We start from the raw sequence: 18,256 nt of genomic DNA on the forward strand, positions 1-18,256 counted from the left end.
GATCAAGAGTTTTCGATCCCTTAAAGAACAACTGTAGAAAAATCAGATAATATAACTGCCCCATCCTTTTTAATAACACTTAAGGTTTTTATCCAGATATACATATTTACTATCATCATCATCATCAAGGGCGCAACGCTATTCGATCTAGGCCTTCCTTACTAAGGAACTCCAGACATTCCGAGATCCACCGAATCGATATCCCTAAAAGCTATCTGGCGCCTGGGCCAACTCGATCGCTCCATTTGAGGCAAGATCTGCCACGTTTACTTTTTCTACCCCAATAGACTTTCCGGACTGGATCATCCTCACCCATACGAATTAGGTGACCCACCCAACGCAACCTGTTGAGCCGAATTTTCTCCACAATCAGACGGTCGTGGTATCACTCATAAATTTCATCGTTATAGAGACTACCACGCCCAATGAAAAAATCTTTCAGAGGATTGAAGCAGGTTCTTTATTTTAAAAATCAGACCTTCGTGCCACACTTTGTTGAAGGCTTGCGCCACATTCAAAAAGACGGCTGAGCAATACTTTCTATCCTCCAGTGCACTCCTTATTTCAGAGACGATCCTGGCGCTGAGGAATCTTTGTTGTGAGAGTTGTGGTGAGATTTTGAACTCCTTTGAGAGGCTAACTAACAGACCTATGAGGCTGTAAAGTGTCCGGATAGCTGAGTGGTTAGTGCACAAGGCTGTTGTACGAGAGGTCGCGGTTCAAATCTCACTGGTGGCAGTGGGGTTCCCTCATCCCTTGTATAAGTAGTACTCCATAGAGAATTTGGAAGAATGCTCGTATTTTTTATTGGTTTTCTTTACTAATCGAAGTTTTTAGCAGAAAACTGTATGAACTACTGCAGGCGAGATTATACAACGATCTATCTACGTTTGTAAGGTTCAGGATAATCATTCCACCGTATGACATTCTCCTGGATGCGTGTGCTTTAAAAAGAAAGTAAGGAAAAAGTAGAAGGATATGGCTATATCCATTTTCAACCCTGACGTTGTATTATTTTCTCGTTTCCATAGAATGTTTTTTTTTGTCGTTTACATGACTTGACAAATAAAGGTTGCGAAAATGAATTTTCCTCCATCCCACAGATTGTCAAGCAATCAAGGCATTTTGTTAGATAGCGACCATTGCTCGTCTTATATTAACATATTGCTTTCTAGAAAAATTCTTATTAAAACTTATCCACCTCTTTTTGGAGACCAGTTCAATCCCCCCTGTGCCTGACACATATGTAATATATGTAGAGTGGTGTACTATATTCTGTCTTTTAGCCAAACTAAAGCATCGCCTCCTATTTTGTCTCACAATTCCCTTCACTTATCAAACATTTTATAAGGCGACAGAAATGACATCCTTTTATGCGATGATGTACCAAAGGGGCAATCAAGAACACGTTCATACTCATTCAGGCGACCAATAATGTTTTTCAGGACATCAGGTCATAATATGCTGTTGAGAAGGGCAAGATGATATGAAACGAAAGGTAACTGAAACGAACCGACCGTAGAGAGGAATTCAGAATTGCAGAATGTAATGTAGTATTAGATTCAATGGCGTATCTAAAGAAAAAGGCAGAGATGGAAAATTAAAATGTAAGAAGAAGAAAATACAAAACGCAAAATGGTAGTGATTATAAAAAATAAAATAGATGGTTGAATATTTGATTATATTTACCTAAAAATGTGCCTTAAAATGGTCCAGAAATGAAGTAGTAAGTAAATAAGTTGAAAACCAAGAGAATGGGAAAATGGGATGTTTTTCTTTCCAATTTTAAATCTCTTCAAACACTTTGAGACAACTTAATCAATTGTGTAAGATAAAAACCTTTCCATCTCCTCCAAACATTTGTAAGAATGTTATAAACTAATATAAATATATGGTTGCCAATCACCCCTTGGTGGGGTATACAGGGCCAACCACACCTACGCGCCACCTGACATGCGCTTCATCTCCCCCCATGACTTCCCGAGCTGCTTGCACTGCTCCTGTTCTGCGTCAAGTGCCCTTGGGGGACCCATTTTCGTTTCTTTGGGACGGGTGTGATCTGAGCACACTTCCAGCTCAAGGGAAATGAGCGTTCACCAAGCAATTGTTGAAAAATGTTGACAGGAAGGGACTGATGGGGGCAGAGCATTTTTTAAGGATTACAGAAGGAATTTTATCAATCCCGGACGACCTATTGTTCTTATTCTATTTTATGAACATTGCGACATTGCGGTTTAATGAAGTCAATAGGTGGGATTGAATCAGTAAGGCTGTTTGGGAGGAATGGGTATTTGAATAGCCCAGCCTAGCTGACTGTTTGGGTGTAGGACTCTGAGGATCGAAGAGAGTTAATTGATGCATTGACCTCAACTTCAAAGCTTTGGTGAAGCATGTGAAGAGCACAATCTTTCGCAAAGTGGTTAGCTAGGACTTTTGCGTTTTCGCGAAAGGATAAGTTTTGTGGAAGGATGTCATGGCTGGCAGTTTTGTCAGATCGCGGGGATATTTTCCGGAGCTTCCTGTATGTTTTCGAATTTAACTCAATGTTGGAAAAGCGATTGTGGAGGTGGTTAGTATACAGGGTGAAGATCCTTTTGCGGATTGATGTATCGAGATCACGGATCTCGTTCTTAAGGAAGGAAAACCGCGGGGAATATCTATCCCTAAATAGGCTCTGCCGTAGGGTTTTCTTGTAGTGGATGTCTTGAAGGATATCGTCCGAGAGGGAGAAAAGATTTCGGAAGTTGAGGAAGCGTGTTGGTACGAATTCGCCACATACTATCTGAATTATCTTCTTATATTTACGAACTGAACTATCAATAGTATCGTTAGAAACTCTCTGATTCAGACGGAGTTGGAGCTGGGACAGTCTAGCTTTGAGGGATTGGTTTATGATCCTCCAGTTGGTGTTGCTGAAGTCCGGAGCTGTTAGCGGCGGAGGACGAATGGCTCGATTGGAGGCTTGGATGTCAAGGATGATTGCATCGTGGTCACTGGTGCCAGGAAATGTTTCAAGGCAAGATTGTGGTGTAGGGAAGTCGCCTATAAAATCAGATACCAGGATTGGTCTACGCAAAAAGATTTGATAGTGGATGGACTTTCGGATCAAAAAGTTGATTGAGACGTAGAGGAAATTGAATGAATAAAGGAATTGAAATGAGGGAACCTTTAGAGATTTAGGGACATTGGCGGGATGTAAGAACTGTGTAGCATGGAATTTGTCGGAGACCAGTATTGTGGTGGCTCCGGCAAGGTATGAGTGGATTTGTCTGTGCGAGATAAGTTGAAAATCTTTTAACTAAATGACCCAAGTAAGTTGCCTTCTTAATGTCCACTATTCATGACATAGATTGTCAGGTTTCTCCCACTTTCGAACCTTCGCAAATGAGGGTAAAATTAATTTCTGATCTGCATAATATAAATTTTCCAACTTTTATGGCAGATTTCCTTGTAAATTAATTTTCATACACGGGCCGAATTTCGCATAGATATGTTTCTATTACCTTTTTACATATCTTCTCGGAAATTAAGCGCTTACCATGTAAAGTTATTGGTTGGATATTCTTTCTTCTCTCTGTTTGAATTCGATAATACTCGTGTACAATATGTACACACATGAAAGCTACACCCATATATGTATGTTCAAGTACGTACATATATGGCTAAAATCTGCCACGAGCATTTACATATATATATATATGTACGTATAACGATAAATATACATATAGGCATTCATGCATCATCCTACGCCCCCAACAAATGAAGTAAATTGTGTGGAATAATGTATTTGCAGGAAGGAACGTGTGGAGCACATATGTAACATATGTATGTATGGCTTTATCATTTTTGCTCGCTTTGCTGCTACTGTTTCATTGTAGGGTGACGATGTCTTTTACTTACTTTACAATATGTTACTAACGTTGAAGAAAAGAAAAAGGAAGAGAGTCTGGGTAGAGGTTTCGTCAGTCCGCGAAAAATATGATACAGGATAGAAAAAAATTGGCAATTGAATCTACAAATTCAGGATCATCGCTGCGAATAAAATATTACGTGCCAACATATATTTTTGCACTTTTCCTGTGCAATGCAAAAAGGAGACACGTTTAAACATATGTATATACGAGGTCGGTCCGACAAGTACTTAGCCTCACCGTAGGATGACGCCCCTCTATCGCAAAAAAAGGACCAGTCAAAATAGTGGATTTCTCCCGCCGGACATGCTACGAAGAAAGCGACGACTGTCCTATCAGCCGGAAAGGTGATGGCCACCCTTTTCTGCGATTCACAAGGCGTGATCTGCATCGACTACCTGGCGAAGGAGAAAACGGTTACAGGGCTCTACTATGGCGAATCAATGGACCGATTCGACGTCAAATTGCAGAAAAAAAGGCCCCCATTTGGGTTCTTCTACCATGAGAACGAATCAGCTGACACCTCCGCGACGGAGGCCTACATTCCAGATCTCAAGAGAGCAAAAGGCGAGTTAAAGAACAACTTAATAGGCGTACAGGCTTAGCACTCGTATGTAATGTGATAGGAAGGTGGAGGTGGCAGTGGATAGGTCACACATTAAGGAGAGGTGACAATTGCTTTCCGGGCTATGTCATGCAGTGGAATCCACTCTCCCAAGATGACCGACGAGTGGGTCGTCCCAAGGGTGCTTAGCGCAGAGCAGTAAAGAAGGAGTGCGAGTGTGTCGGGAAGTCGTGAATTAAAATAAAATGTCTAGCAACTTTTTTTTTGTGTAAGTTATTTCAGATATAGACAAAACATGAATATAACTCAAAAAAAAAAGTTAATGCAGGATATATAGTAGAAGTATGGGTCCAGAGGACTATGAAAAATATTTCTGAGAACTGTGAATCGCAGTTAAAAAATGTAAAACAAAAAAACACAATCACCACAAGCAAAAGGAAAACTTGTCAGATAGCATCCCGAAAAATTTGCATATTATTTAGTCATGTTCATATCTGCTGGCTATTTGGTAAAAAAAAGGATATCACTCATCTTGTGTTTGGAGAATGGCTTTTGCATGCCATGACTCCTGTGGAGAAATATTATTACTCTTCCTGCACAAGGCCCTGTCATTCAGTCATCTTTTTTAAGGTATCTACCTTCTTGACATTTTTTTTTTGAAGCTATATAAAACAGAAGGCGAATCATATTGACACATATGGGATATATTGAAGTAATATGTCACAGTAATTTTCAAATCTATGGCTCTTATGTAAATTAATCGATGCACGGGTTTCGAATGTATAATTTTCTTTTGGACATTAAATTAGTGGCAACAGAAAGGTAATGCTAATTCTTTGTTTAGCGTTTCTATTATTTGTCAAACCGAAGGATTAGAACTGCGGATGGCTGTGTTACCCCACCATTTTCACAAACCGCATTTACCACTCCCATTATGCAGAGAAACGTGCTCAGAAAATCACGTGGGCCCCCACTTCCCTTTTTTCATTGAAATTGCTGACCCGGGCACGGGAGAAAACACCAGGCCTAGAGGGAACCCCCCTTTCCACCCCGTTCTCATCAGGGCTGATAACACTATTAATAATTGATAATTTAAAAGATATTCTGATCGAAATTAGAATTGAAAACTCAAATTATCATCTTTCGTTCCCAATCCTTTAGAAAGCTATATACGCTACTTGGATATCCGACTATGCCTTGTAAGCCACTTAACCCAGAGCTTTATTCATACAAAATATTCGGTGGCTTTGCAACGATAGGGTTAACCTTGATTGTGCTCAAATTACACGAAAAACACACACGCAGACTCACTAAACAATAAATTCTAGTATCCACCAGACCCTCGTGTATATATTGGATGTCTTTACAGATACACCTTGGGTATGTCTTCCCTTCAACTTTTTTACGAAATAGTGGTAAAGGTTAAGTTCTTTTATAGTTTTTGCTGTGTGCGGCTTAAGGCTAATCTGACTTCTTTATAACTAATAGTAAAATGGTGTTGTTTATAGTATGGGACATTTCAAATACCGCAATCATATTGCCTATAAAATAACCCTAGTAAAAATCACACAAGGAGATTTCCACATCAGAAGAAATTATACGACCTTCGAATATGTTCTTACTTGATGGTTATTCTGCTCGTCAGACCAACCCTTGGGGTACTTTCAGGCAGCAGGTGTAGATTAAAATAAAGAAGAAAGGAAAGGGAATGGATGAACGAGCGAATGGATAAGAAAGATGCAAAGACCATTGTTGAAATGTTTTAGTTAACTACAGTACATATGCTATGCCCATGGTATGCACACGTTCTATATATATTCTGTATTCTATTAATTTTAATGTGCCGCATTTCAGGAAGACGATTTGGCGCTTTATTCCAGTAGCCTACCTAATGAAGCGTCAATAAGTTGGGGATATAAGTTATAAAGCAGTTGACGCTTTTCACGCTATTTCTTTATTTTTCAAGTAAAGGATTAATTTGGAGAAGTAATGATGATGGCATTTTCCTTTGGGGTCCACAAAACTATGATTAGAAAGAAAAATGCCGACCTCCTTTTGTAAACTCAAAGTCCTTTTGAATTTATATTGTCCATTGTAGAAATGACTGACTCTCACTTTGGCAATCGTTTCAGCCGGCTATGCAGAGTAATCCACTGAAGAGCTCCCTTTTGAGCATCAAACTTGAACTTACAAGAAGATGTTCACCTGGTGAACAAAATCCTTCTAAGTTCGTTTAGGCATCAGAGTATTCGCAAGCGAAAGAAGCTCTGATTCTAATACTAACAAGCCCGATGGGTGTTAACCCCAAAAGGTAGCTGGAATGCCACCTTTGGGGCCTCACGTTGGGCGCGAACACTGTTATGATGAGAGTCAGGCGTAGCATCACCTTGGCACCAACACGGTCACCAAGGATGTTAACCAACCAAGCTCCCCTAACAGGTTTGCCAATCGTGAATACCGACTGCGAGAGCTAACATATGAAACCGGACGCACGCGCTGGAGCTAACGAGACGAAAAGGAGTCGAAATTGAGCAATCGCCAAGAAGTGAAACCTCTTTTTTTAAAAGCATTGAGAGAACATAGCGCCCGTCCGGTGCATGGCCATCGCCTCGATCTGAGTCTTCAAAAACTCGTTCAGCTCCTGATATGTCGGAGGTTTCGTGGTTTTGTCACGTCATGTTTGCCAGTCTCGAATAGTCCGTCGTCCTATCGTTGCATTATAAAAGGGAGCGTATATGAACTGCAAGCAGGGCAGAGATGAGGCAGCGTCTGAGGAGTTAGTAGCTAGAGTGGGAGCAAGTTGCTCTCCATTTGGTCTGATCCGACTTCAAGTTGGTTCGTACTACGCGTAGTGCACTGCGTACTATATATTGGAAAGTCCGCCGTAAATTCATCCCAAGATTTCCATTAGCAAATACTTAAAGTGAAATATAGAGCATTATATTGGTTTCCACTCCTTCTCTGACAGCGAGAAACAATTCTTTTTTGTGGGTATCAAAAAACGATTTTTCGAAGCCATTCCCGACTCGTTCAATATTGTGTGCGTTTGTCATTCAAGTTGCTCGCTCCACCACACAATCACAAAATGTGATTAAAAATTTAATTGGACTTGCATGCTGTATAGCCCAAGTTCTTTATTTTCGAAAATGTCAACCTGATGCACAAGCCTGTCACAAAATAATCTCGACCGAATCTCAATGGACGCATAGCAACAAGGATTTAGATAGAAAGAAACGTACTGGAAGTATGTAAGTAAGCAGGTCCTTAAATCCAGAAAAGAGAGCCTGTCATTTCCCTCTTTCCTTTGCTTCACTCGTTGTATTGATGTGAAAAACTATTTTCATTTGACTGACAACTAGTCGAAAGTGAAAGATATTCCCGAAATTCTTGAAGGATTTTTGGGAAAATGGTGAAATTATTACATCCAAGGACGATCGAAATAAGACCCTTCGCTGGACTTTTTTATTTATTTAACGTTATTCTTAACAGAATGAAAGATACGTATCTGAAGCAAATGTCGCCACAGCAGTAAGAAAGGAAAATTATACAAATAAACCACCGATGGCGGAGAAAGATGCCAGCAAAAAGCAAATCGACTGACTCAAAATGATGAGAGGTGTAAAGATCTAAACAAGTAGAAAACGAAAGTATCGATCTTATCTAGTCCTAGACTCTTAGTTTTTTCTTCGCTTCAGTGTTAATCTTCCATCAATGTAGGGGCATTAATGAGGTATCATCCAGCTCCCAATCCTTGAATCCTATTCTGTTATTTCTTCAGACACAGAATGTCATTCATCACGGTATAAAATCATGCTTTATATACATATGTATCTATGTACAATACCATATATACATGCGCATGACTATTTGTGAAAGTTGAATAAAAGGACTCAAAGCAAATTATATAAAGAAACGAAGAAAAAAAAATCGAAGAGAGATTTACTGTTTCGGTTGAAACATTTTATCCAAATTTGCCAGATGATAGAAATTTCGTAGGTGCTCAGTTGGGTTTCTATTTTACTTGAAATCAAAGTGGGAATTGGGGAGCGGTTGTGTGTGGAGAAAAGATACTTTCGGGGTGAATTTTATTCAATTCCTTTTCAGAGTACTTGTATTTGTACTTTACTTTCGCAAGGTTACTTTAAACACACAATAAAAATAGACAAATCAAAATCATGAGATCTGATTGAATTTTATCCTATTCAAGGACTGACTATGCTTGCTTGATAAAAAGAAGGAGGAAGATACTTCAATATCCATGGAGTGATTTAGATACAATTATCATCTTCATCTACGAGGCGTAGTTCAAGTGAAAACTCACAGCCTCCACGCGAAATTATTTTTAGAGCCCACTGAAGTTTCTGAGTGACGGTCATTTTCATTTACTTTATAATCACGGCAAACTGAAATCCTTCCGGGGAAGTGAAAGGAGAAGATAGGGGATAAGCTCCTGAAACAAGTCACTTATTTTCAGTGCATTAATTGGAGAAGCATATATACATCCACTGCTTCCCCAAAGATACTTGCTGGAATGGACTCCCCGCCACTATGATTTATTAGTGAATCTACAACGCAGGTCCCTCATTGATCCCACAACCAACCTTACGTCATCAGCGATGATATCCACCTGCCCATCCAGCACTCTATCCATCATTTTTGAAGACGTTGCCGACCCATTCATCCAATCATTTCTTCAAGAATACCGCAACATAGCTATCAAGGGCAGTCTCTCCGAGCCAGTAAAGTATGATGTTCAGGACCACATCAACACCACCGGGTTTCCTATTTTCTCTTAGGTGCGTCCACTACCACCACAGAAGTTCGCTGTTGTGGGAAAAGAATTTGAAGAGCTCCTCAAGCAGCGTCTATGCAGATCCTGAGACAGCTGTTGATCTTCACCACTCCACATGATCCTTAAACCATATATGCAAAAGGGAAATGAGAATTTTTTTGCGTTTGTACCGATGGAGAGCTGTTTCTGAGAAAAGTGTGTAATAGACAGGCAAGAGTTTATGGTATGGAATTAGAAAGTGAAAAAGCTGGGAATTGGGTATTAGGCGAAGTGTAGAACTGGAATTGTGCGGAACCTTTTGCTTACATATATTTGTTAATTGTTGACGACTTTTTCGATTTGTCAGCTGAGAAAATTGTCAGAATGGGTTCTGAATTTCTGTATTTTTAGCCCCTCACCCTTTCACCCTGATAATGAATTTCAAAACTAAGACCTAATAAAGATATTTAACTTTATCAAAGTTTTATTCAGGGAAAAGTTGATATGATCTTTCCTTTCATGTATGAAGACATCAACGTGAAATGACATCATTCACTGCACGCGTGCTTTTTGAATATGACAAACACGCAGACAGTAAACTGATTTTAATAAGGTTTTGTTTTACACAAAACCTTACAGCGATATCCGGTAATCATGAACGAAAAACGAGAAGCAGAGATGAAAGATTTAAATGAAAAAAAAATAATGAAATCTCTTAAGAAATTCCTCATGCATTACAACGTAGTAAGCTAACTCCACTGCCTTGCTTAACCATTCATTCGTTCATTCGCTCATTTATTTCAGTCGCTCGTCTAACCATTTCAAAAAGAGTTGTACTACCTAAAAGGAATTTTTACATAAAGAAAAATCTGCAAAAGATTTCAATGGAAAATCATCAGAGAGGAAAACGATTGTACAAAGAAAAGAAAAGCGAAAAAATGAAAGAAATTTATTACAAGAAAAAAAAAAAAAGGCGATATCGTATGTAATCAAATAGAGACAGAGTTAAAGTTTGACCTTTTTTCCAATGACTGTGTATACGGTTTTGGGGAAGGATATAGATAGTAGGATGACGTTGATATACAGATTAAATACAGAATTTCCTTTCGCTTAAAAAGACGTAACATGCTCGCCAAACCGAAATATGTTTTATTGTAAGTTGCTGATACTGTCTGTACTGATGATGGTGAAGCGTGAGCCCCTTGATCGGATTCGAACCCCGGTCCAATCATGGGTTTATAGGTTGTGTGTGTCTTTGCTAAACTCACTCACTAAAAAAATTGGAATAAAACGTTCACAACCTAGTTTTATCGACTTAGCTCACACTGAATCATCGATGCTAGGTCCATAAAGGATGCTGCTATCATCCATTGTGTCTAAAGCACCTTTTTGCTCTTGTCTAGGACAAATCCTGCCTTTTTTGGTCTGGTTTTCAGCTCCCGGCTGCGCTTAGCTCATCGGGGCCATACATGGACACTTGCTCCACTACTGATTCTCATGCCGTGCATAAAGGTTAGTAAAGCAAAATTACCTCCATTGAAGACACAGGCTACCAGACAAGCTGCAATCCCAATGATGACACAGGTTCAACTCAAGCCCTTTGATGAGATTTTCCAAGTAAATTGGTTCGAAGTCTCATTGTTGTTGTGCGTAAAGCCTCCGAAACATCACTCCAGGAGCGCATCATTGCTCAGATCTTCATAGATAGTCATGCTAGCACCCAAAACATCCTTTGGACAATTGTAAAAATGTCGTCTACACATTGTGAAAATGTCGTCTACATACTTCGGCCAGATCGTTGGGAGCATGTAAATCATTTTCAATCTTGTCCATGAATATATCACTCAAAAAGGGCGATATTGGGTTCCCCATTGCCACCCCTCTGGTTTCTTTGTAGAACTTTCCTCTGAATGTCAAGTAGCTCTCTGTCATGCATACCCCTGCAAGTTTCATGCGCATCACTGTTTCTCCTTTCCACACCAAGGACGTGGGCCACTGTTGCAGATAGGAAAGTGCCTCTTCCACCGGAATGCTTGGAAGCAAGGTCTCCACGTCGAATGACACTAGTCTTTCATCAGGTATCGTAAATTTCACATCGTTCCGTTTTCTGCTGGGCAGGATTCGACACGGAAGCATCATGAATTGATGGTTTAATAATGAAACAAAATGTAATGAATTGACCCCATTTTCCAAAAAATAAATCATATTACTAACAAGCCATTAATCCTCTACAGAATTTGCCGATCCTTAAAAAGTAAGATAATTTTTTTTCTACAATTTTCAAGGCAGAACATTTGAAAGTGAAAACATCGAACGAAATTACCCGCGACCAAATTAGTCCACCAACCTAACTTTGGTCATTAACTTAAAAGTCACTTTCCTTTTTCACTGTCCGTTTTTCATTCTCCACTTTTCCTCTGAGTCCTTTTCTTTTAATGCAGTAGTATAAGATTAACCGAATAGAAAAAACAGCTGCCGAATAGCCATAACATTATCATATCCATTGGAACTACACATTTCCTTCTATAACTCGGAAGCCAAGAACTTTGAGGTTTGTAGAAAACGATAATGATGAGGCCTACAATAGTAAAACGTACATATACTGTTGTGTCCTACAAAAGAAAAGTAACAACAAGAAAAATACAGAGAAAAGATTTATTTGAATTCACACAATGATGATAACACAGAAATGTTATGGAACTTGAGCCTCTTACAACTTTCACGCTTCATAAAATTATCCGAAAATAAATCGAAATAGTAATCATGACCGCCCAAACTATTGTTACTTTTAATCCCTTGTTCCTTCACGTTTCTTTTGAGTCCTGTTATGTCCTGGCATGGTTTAAAAGTCAGTACGGTGGATATACCCTTGTTTTCTCATGGTATATTGCTTTCCACATTTGTATCCCAAACTCCAATTGCTACTATTCGCATTATTCGGTATTAAAGCCGATTTCGGGTGAATGAAAGCACAAGGATCGTATAGATTAGAATGCGAGCGGATTTGGTGAATTTCAACGGCCACAGGCGGAGAGAGGGATAGAGAAAAAACAGCATGGTTGTGGAGAAAGGCCAAAATAAGGGTGCTTAGTGGGATTTTTTTTATTCTTTCTACTACTTTCCTTCGTTACTACGGCAATTTCAAATTATGTATGGCTATGAAAAGCTAGAAACTTTGGTTACTGACTGTAATTGCATTTCTTTTCTTATATAAATGCTTTTACGTTTGAATTATAAACCTTTCTCCCGTAGGGAGTGAGAGCACAAGTACAAGTTTGAAGTCAGACGGGACTCATTCTCAGAGACAGCACAACCGAAAAATTTGACAAAAATCATAAAGATACTTCTACTGCAGGGAAGTATAAAGCAGAGCCTGCCGTCGGACTTCAAATACAAATTCAAGGAGCTCTAGTTAGGCTCCCAAAGGGACCTAGGCCATGTATTCCGGCCGCTTTTTCAAAGGAAGCATGTGTAAAATTATGTGCATCCTGACATTCGCACAACGAACCGGCTGGTCTCCAGCAAATATTTCTGACTGTCAGGCTGTCGTCAGGCAAAACCTTTGAAGGACATAACATGTGCTAAGGCCCTCCATCGAGAGGATATTTCTCGCTTTGGTGTTCCCACGGTAATCATTACAGACCAGGGAATACAATTCGAATCTACTCTCTTCTCGGAGCTCGAAAAGCTCTTAGGATCTAAACGACAGCGGACAATCGCATACAACCCGCAGTCCAATAGGATGCTAGAACGTTGGCATCGGACGCTGAACGCAGCTATTATGGTGCGCGACGAGCTGTCCTGGTGTTGCCTTTCGTTAGGAATTTGCTACAAGTCCTGCTGGCCTGGTGTACGGGGAGAACCTACACCGCTTTGGACACCTGGTCCTCGACAAGAGAGACACTTCCGCCATCTCGTCACACGCTGCCTGCGGTCCTAGAGAACTCGAAGTTTGTACCCATGTCCTGGTGAGGACTGATGCCATCCGGACGCCGCTGCAGCCACCATAAGATCCTCGAGCGTGGGGAGCACGCGTTCAATCTGGACATCGGTGGAAATTTTAAGACAGGATAAGACAGGCTGGCGCCTATCTTCCAGGATGCAAATGGCACTGAAAGGAGGCGAGACCGTGCGTTCGTTCTGACGTTCACCCGCACAGTATTACGATTTATTGTAATATACTTTTGTCAGTGGGTTGTCTCAAAAGTCAGCAACTCAGGAAATCATCCTGAAACATTTGTTAAATTTCGGAATTCAGACCGCCTCCATTATGCTTGACTACATGTTTTTCATATTACAACTTGCCTATTTCAGGATGAATTATTGTTTTCATATTATACATTTTTGATTGATGGTATCTTATCTCTTTTCGAAAAGATAGGGGAGAAAACTATGAAGGAAGAATGGTAAAATAAATACACGAAATCAAAATCTTCGAGTGGAAGGGTATGGATATATTCTATAAATTTCTTCTTGTCTTTGTTAGCTCCTTGATAGAAAGGAAAAAAAATTCTATAAAGGAATAATGAAGCCAACAAGACTATGCTCTTCTTGATAGTCATCATCATCCGACTTCTTTTAAATGCCTATAACAATAAAAGAACTATTTCCTCTCTATTTGGATTCTTCGTCCTTTCCACCCATCCATGTTCAGACAAGCTGCATCTGAATCCTAATTTTATATTGTCTGCCTGGATCCTGTATTAGAATTTTCCATTTTCTATTTGAAAGCTACACACATTGTCCTTAAACTTTGATGGATAGCAAAAGCAAATCCTACTTTACGCCTACTACATTTACTGTTGTATAGAACTATTGTCGGTTAACAAGGGAACGGGAGAAATCAAAAGTTGTGTCTAGGATATTTTGTGAACATACTCGTATATGTACATATTACCATTAACGAAGGGACGAAAATATATGTACGTGTATGTTTGCGGTGCCATTTGGATTATGAAGTGAGTAAAGAGCAAGCATAAGCAATACGACGTTAGGATAGGCAGATCCTTATTTACGTGGTTGTTGAATGGCAACGTGAAAAAGGACTACATTAATAATAGTTCCATTGAAGTGAAATAATTAGGAATTTTCGAAAATTCCTTTGTATTCTCCTTCTTCTTAGTTTGCCTAATTTAGTGGAATGTGATTCAAGAAGGTATTGTCGTCAGATTGTTTTGAATCCATTTACTTTATTCTACTCAATATTTTTCTCCTGTCTTAAAAGGAAAGTCCTTAGTTGTTGAGATGATGATCCCGTTCCGTACGTACGTATCCATGTGTGCATTTTACATTATCAATGGAGCCTTAAGTATATAAAACTAGACATTTTCTTATAGACTATTATGATGAGAGTCAGGCATTGCATTACCTTGGCACCAACATAGTCACCCAACCAAACTGCCCTGACAAGTTTGCCAGTCATGACCACCGACTGCGCGAGATAAGGGGGCCAGGGTTATTGTTTCAAAAATATTATCCACTGTCATCCACCTTATGTTCACCAAGGTGAACAAAATATGTCCTCATAGCTGACATAATCCTCGGGTCTCCTCGCTGTCGAATTCGCAAAAAAAACCCCAAACACAGCCGCGAAGTTCGAAAACTCAAATTCGAAGAAAAAAATTTGAATAGTCAAACTCCGAATGCCGGCCTGAAAAATTCAGCCAAGTAACCTTGCCGGCCCCATAGCGTGAAGAAGGACCTGAAGGAATTAATAGGGATTGTCCAAGCCGCCTAGGAGTGTTCTGAGCCTGTAAGATGGGCACCTAGCCGCTCCCTCACTGCACTGGGGAGGAACCTAAGATCCAACTTAGCGTTATAATGTCGTTGCACAGTTTTCTTCGTCGTGATTTAAGGTTACCTGCCTCTCTTCGTTGATGAGAGGTTTGGAAGACCGTCGTAATCAGGGCCTACATTGACGTCAAGTTTTCCCAAGCCGGTACTCGACAAGGAAAGGGGTGTTTTGGATGAAGTTTTTTGTGGACTTCAGTGATGAATTAGACCGGGTAAGAACGCAGGACTTAACAGGGAAGAAGATCTGATAAAATGGTAAAGAAGGTACTGAGGTCTTGGACACACGTTAATGGAAAGAGGTATTGGGGCAGGAAGGCAGTAGGCGAAGAGAGCATAGGAAAAGTAAAGTCGCCACAGAGGATGAAAGCCGGACAGGACAACAAACTGACTAGGACTTCTGATAATCTGTCGAAGAAATGTTTGTACAGTAAAGGGGGGGGGGGTATGTATATAACAATTAACAACATTTTTGTCACGTTTTCATGACACTTCACACTTCATTTTCTCATTCTCCTACTTAAATGAATTAGTGAAGAATTGTTTATGGCTGCTTACACATATGTTCATCTATTTATTTTCTTGTTGAGTGCTGTCTACTACCAATAACTTAATATTCTCTGTTACCTTGTCCGAAAATCATTAACTATCTAATCTAATATGTCCGCAAAGGAAAATTATTATCTACCACAATTTACAAAACGTAAACATTCTTTTTATTATGAATCAGAGAGAGAAACTGAGAGACGGTGACGAAGTAGAGGACAGTTTATGGGAAGTTGGCCGGCTTTCAAGCTTAGAGAATGAGTGGCACAGGCTATTTATCGTGTCGTAGCGCATGAGGACAATTCCCTTCAATTCCCATGGACTTCGTTTTGCCATCAACAGTTAACTCTCAAACTCCCAGCCGGGCAATTGCTGACGAAAATGAGGGATAAAATCTCGAGTGGGCCATTAATCTCCATCAGTGTGCATAGTGGTAGTGCTTTTGCACAAGTGGCACAGTATACAAAAACTGGGCCAAGGAATAGGGAGTGTTGGGCGGCTGAAGGATGCAAAGAAAGGGACGCTAAAAGGCATCTATAGTAAGTATGGTGTGAATATAGAAGAGCAGGTAGATATTGCTTGACAAGATAAGAGAATGCTGGGGAATTACGATTATATTACGATTCCCACTGTTCACAGCTCGCATTTAATTCTGCATCAAAAGAAGTAGATAATGTATTTAGAGAGTTTTGGGGATTTGGATTTGGGACATACTATACATATTGTTACGGGGACGAGCAAATCCAAAGTCGAATGCCGCTGTCAGTTTGATAGCGTGAGTTCCTCTAAGGATCTTCAGAACAGGGACCGGCTGCTGTCTTTCATACCAATAGCTTCATTGTATTGGTTAAATGACAAGCAAAAGGTTGCTTTTGAATGGGACAGGCTATACTCTATTCTGTGTCAACGATAATGTGTTTTGTCAGATTTGCCCTGGAGTTATGTTCTTTCAGATATACCTTGTACGGAAACTATATGAGTGTGGAGGAGGCGATTGGGTTAACTCACTCATCCTCTATTATGATAATTGAATGTCACAGTGGTCCTCTGGTATTTTTCACTCCTGAAGCTGAAGTGAGTGTTGAAATCCTTTCAATTATGTGTACACATGTTGTGTATCGGGACGGGTTACGTGGCTTCCCTACTTCAGTTTTTTACGCACTTGTATTTAAAAGACGCAATTTCATTAAAACAACTTAAAGATACATCTTGTAACTCAACCGGAGCGGGAAGAGCAACCAACGAAGAAATAAGTTAAAACAACAGTCCTGCCGGTCCGGAATTTTGTTCCAATGAAGCAAGGGATAATAGAGTCCCCGCATAATTTCCACCCCAGGCTCGTATAATTTTCATCCCGAGCACCGTTTTCCGTATAATTTTCACCTCGGGTCCAGATGTTCTCTCCATGACTCTGATGGTATGCAATAGTGAAAATCCACATCAAGCGAAAGTGATATCTTTTGGATAACTGATTGTCTAGTTGGAAGGGAAGATCAAGGACTATTTTTCGATATCATGTGGTATTGCTGATAAAGTTCCTTCCGAGAATATGGCAGAGCTCCTTAATAAACGGATGATAAAAGCTTTCTGACTTTTTCAAATTTTTCGGTTGGATAGATTCTGAGAATGGTTCCCTTGGAGGAAATGACTACCTTCCAGGCCCCTGCTCTTCACCCTTTTGCATTAAGTGTTAGAGCTGAGGCTAACTTTAAAAAGTGCTAATCGAGGCTTTTCATTTCACACCTCACATGACTATATTTGGTGAAAAATTTTACATCCTCCTTTGCAAGTAGAGATACTCCATGCGTGGGTCGTCTCCAAGCAGGCTATTAACTACCTGGACGTGATGATTGCCGCCAAACTAAGCTGTAGGGAGCACCTAGAGTATTCATGTCAAAAGGCAGCCAGGGCCACTACGAGGAGTGACCGAATGTCGATGAATCGAAACACTGTAGAAGACCGCTTTTAGCGGCAGTGGTTCGATCCATTCGGCTCTTTGAAACACTGGTGTGGGCGGGTGCAGTCGTAAACTCTCAAAGACGGAAGCAGGTGAATTTGGTTTACCGATTGATGGCTTCGAGGATTTGTAGTGCTTTTAAAACCACATCAAATGAGGCAGCATTGGTGGTGGGGGGCATGATCCGAGTCGACATTGTGTCAGGTTCGCATGATTTCTGGCAACGCAGATAGGATGAATCGAAGGGGCCGGTGGTGGGATTATTCCCAACACTACGATGTATTTTAGGCGACAACATGGAGAAACCAACTACCACGTTACCTAGTCCCTCACGGAAGACGGTAGTTTCTATAGGCACTATTTTTACCGCTTTGAACTGGATGAGTTGTTCTGCGTATAGTGGCACACCGGAGGATGCAGAGGATGTTATATTTCACTGCACAAGATTGTAATGACATATGTGGATTCTAGATAGTCAAAAAACCATCCTGAGTGGCCGGAGGTGACCAAGAGGGATGGTCTTTTAACCATCTACGATCGATATATGTTATTACAAATGGCGCCCAACGTGAGGTTCAATATTTCCTAAGCTGAACGAAACTGTTAGTCTTTCTTTTTAGAAGTTGTCTGTTTCTTGTAAATTTAACCCAAGACATGAAACACCAATATCACAATATAGTGTATAGTCTGAGAGATTGAATTCATATATATTCATA

At 40.1% G+C, this 18,256-nt stretch overlaps 1 protein-coding gene across 11 annotated transcripts in view; it reads left to right on the forward strand.

Moving 5' to 3' along the window:
* The window catches only part of LOC119661047 (zwei Ig domain protein zig-8), a 60,105-nt gene that overhangs the window by 19,921 nt on the left and 21,928 nt on the right, over positions 1–18,256 (forward strand). The gene's annotated exons all lie outside the window — the stretch shown is intronic.

Source organism: Hermetia illucens, chromosome 7 (genome assembly GCF_905115235.1).
Source record: "Hermetia illucens chromosome 7, iHerIll2.2.curated.20191125, whole genome shotgun sequence".
NCBI classification, from domain to species: Eukaryota; Metazoa; Arthropoda; class Insecta; order Diptera; family Stratiomyidae; genus Hermetia; species Hermetia illucens.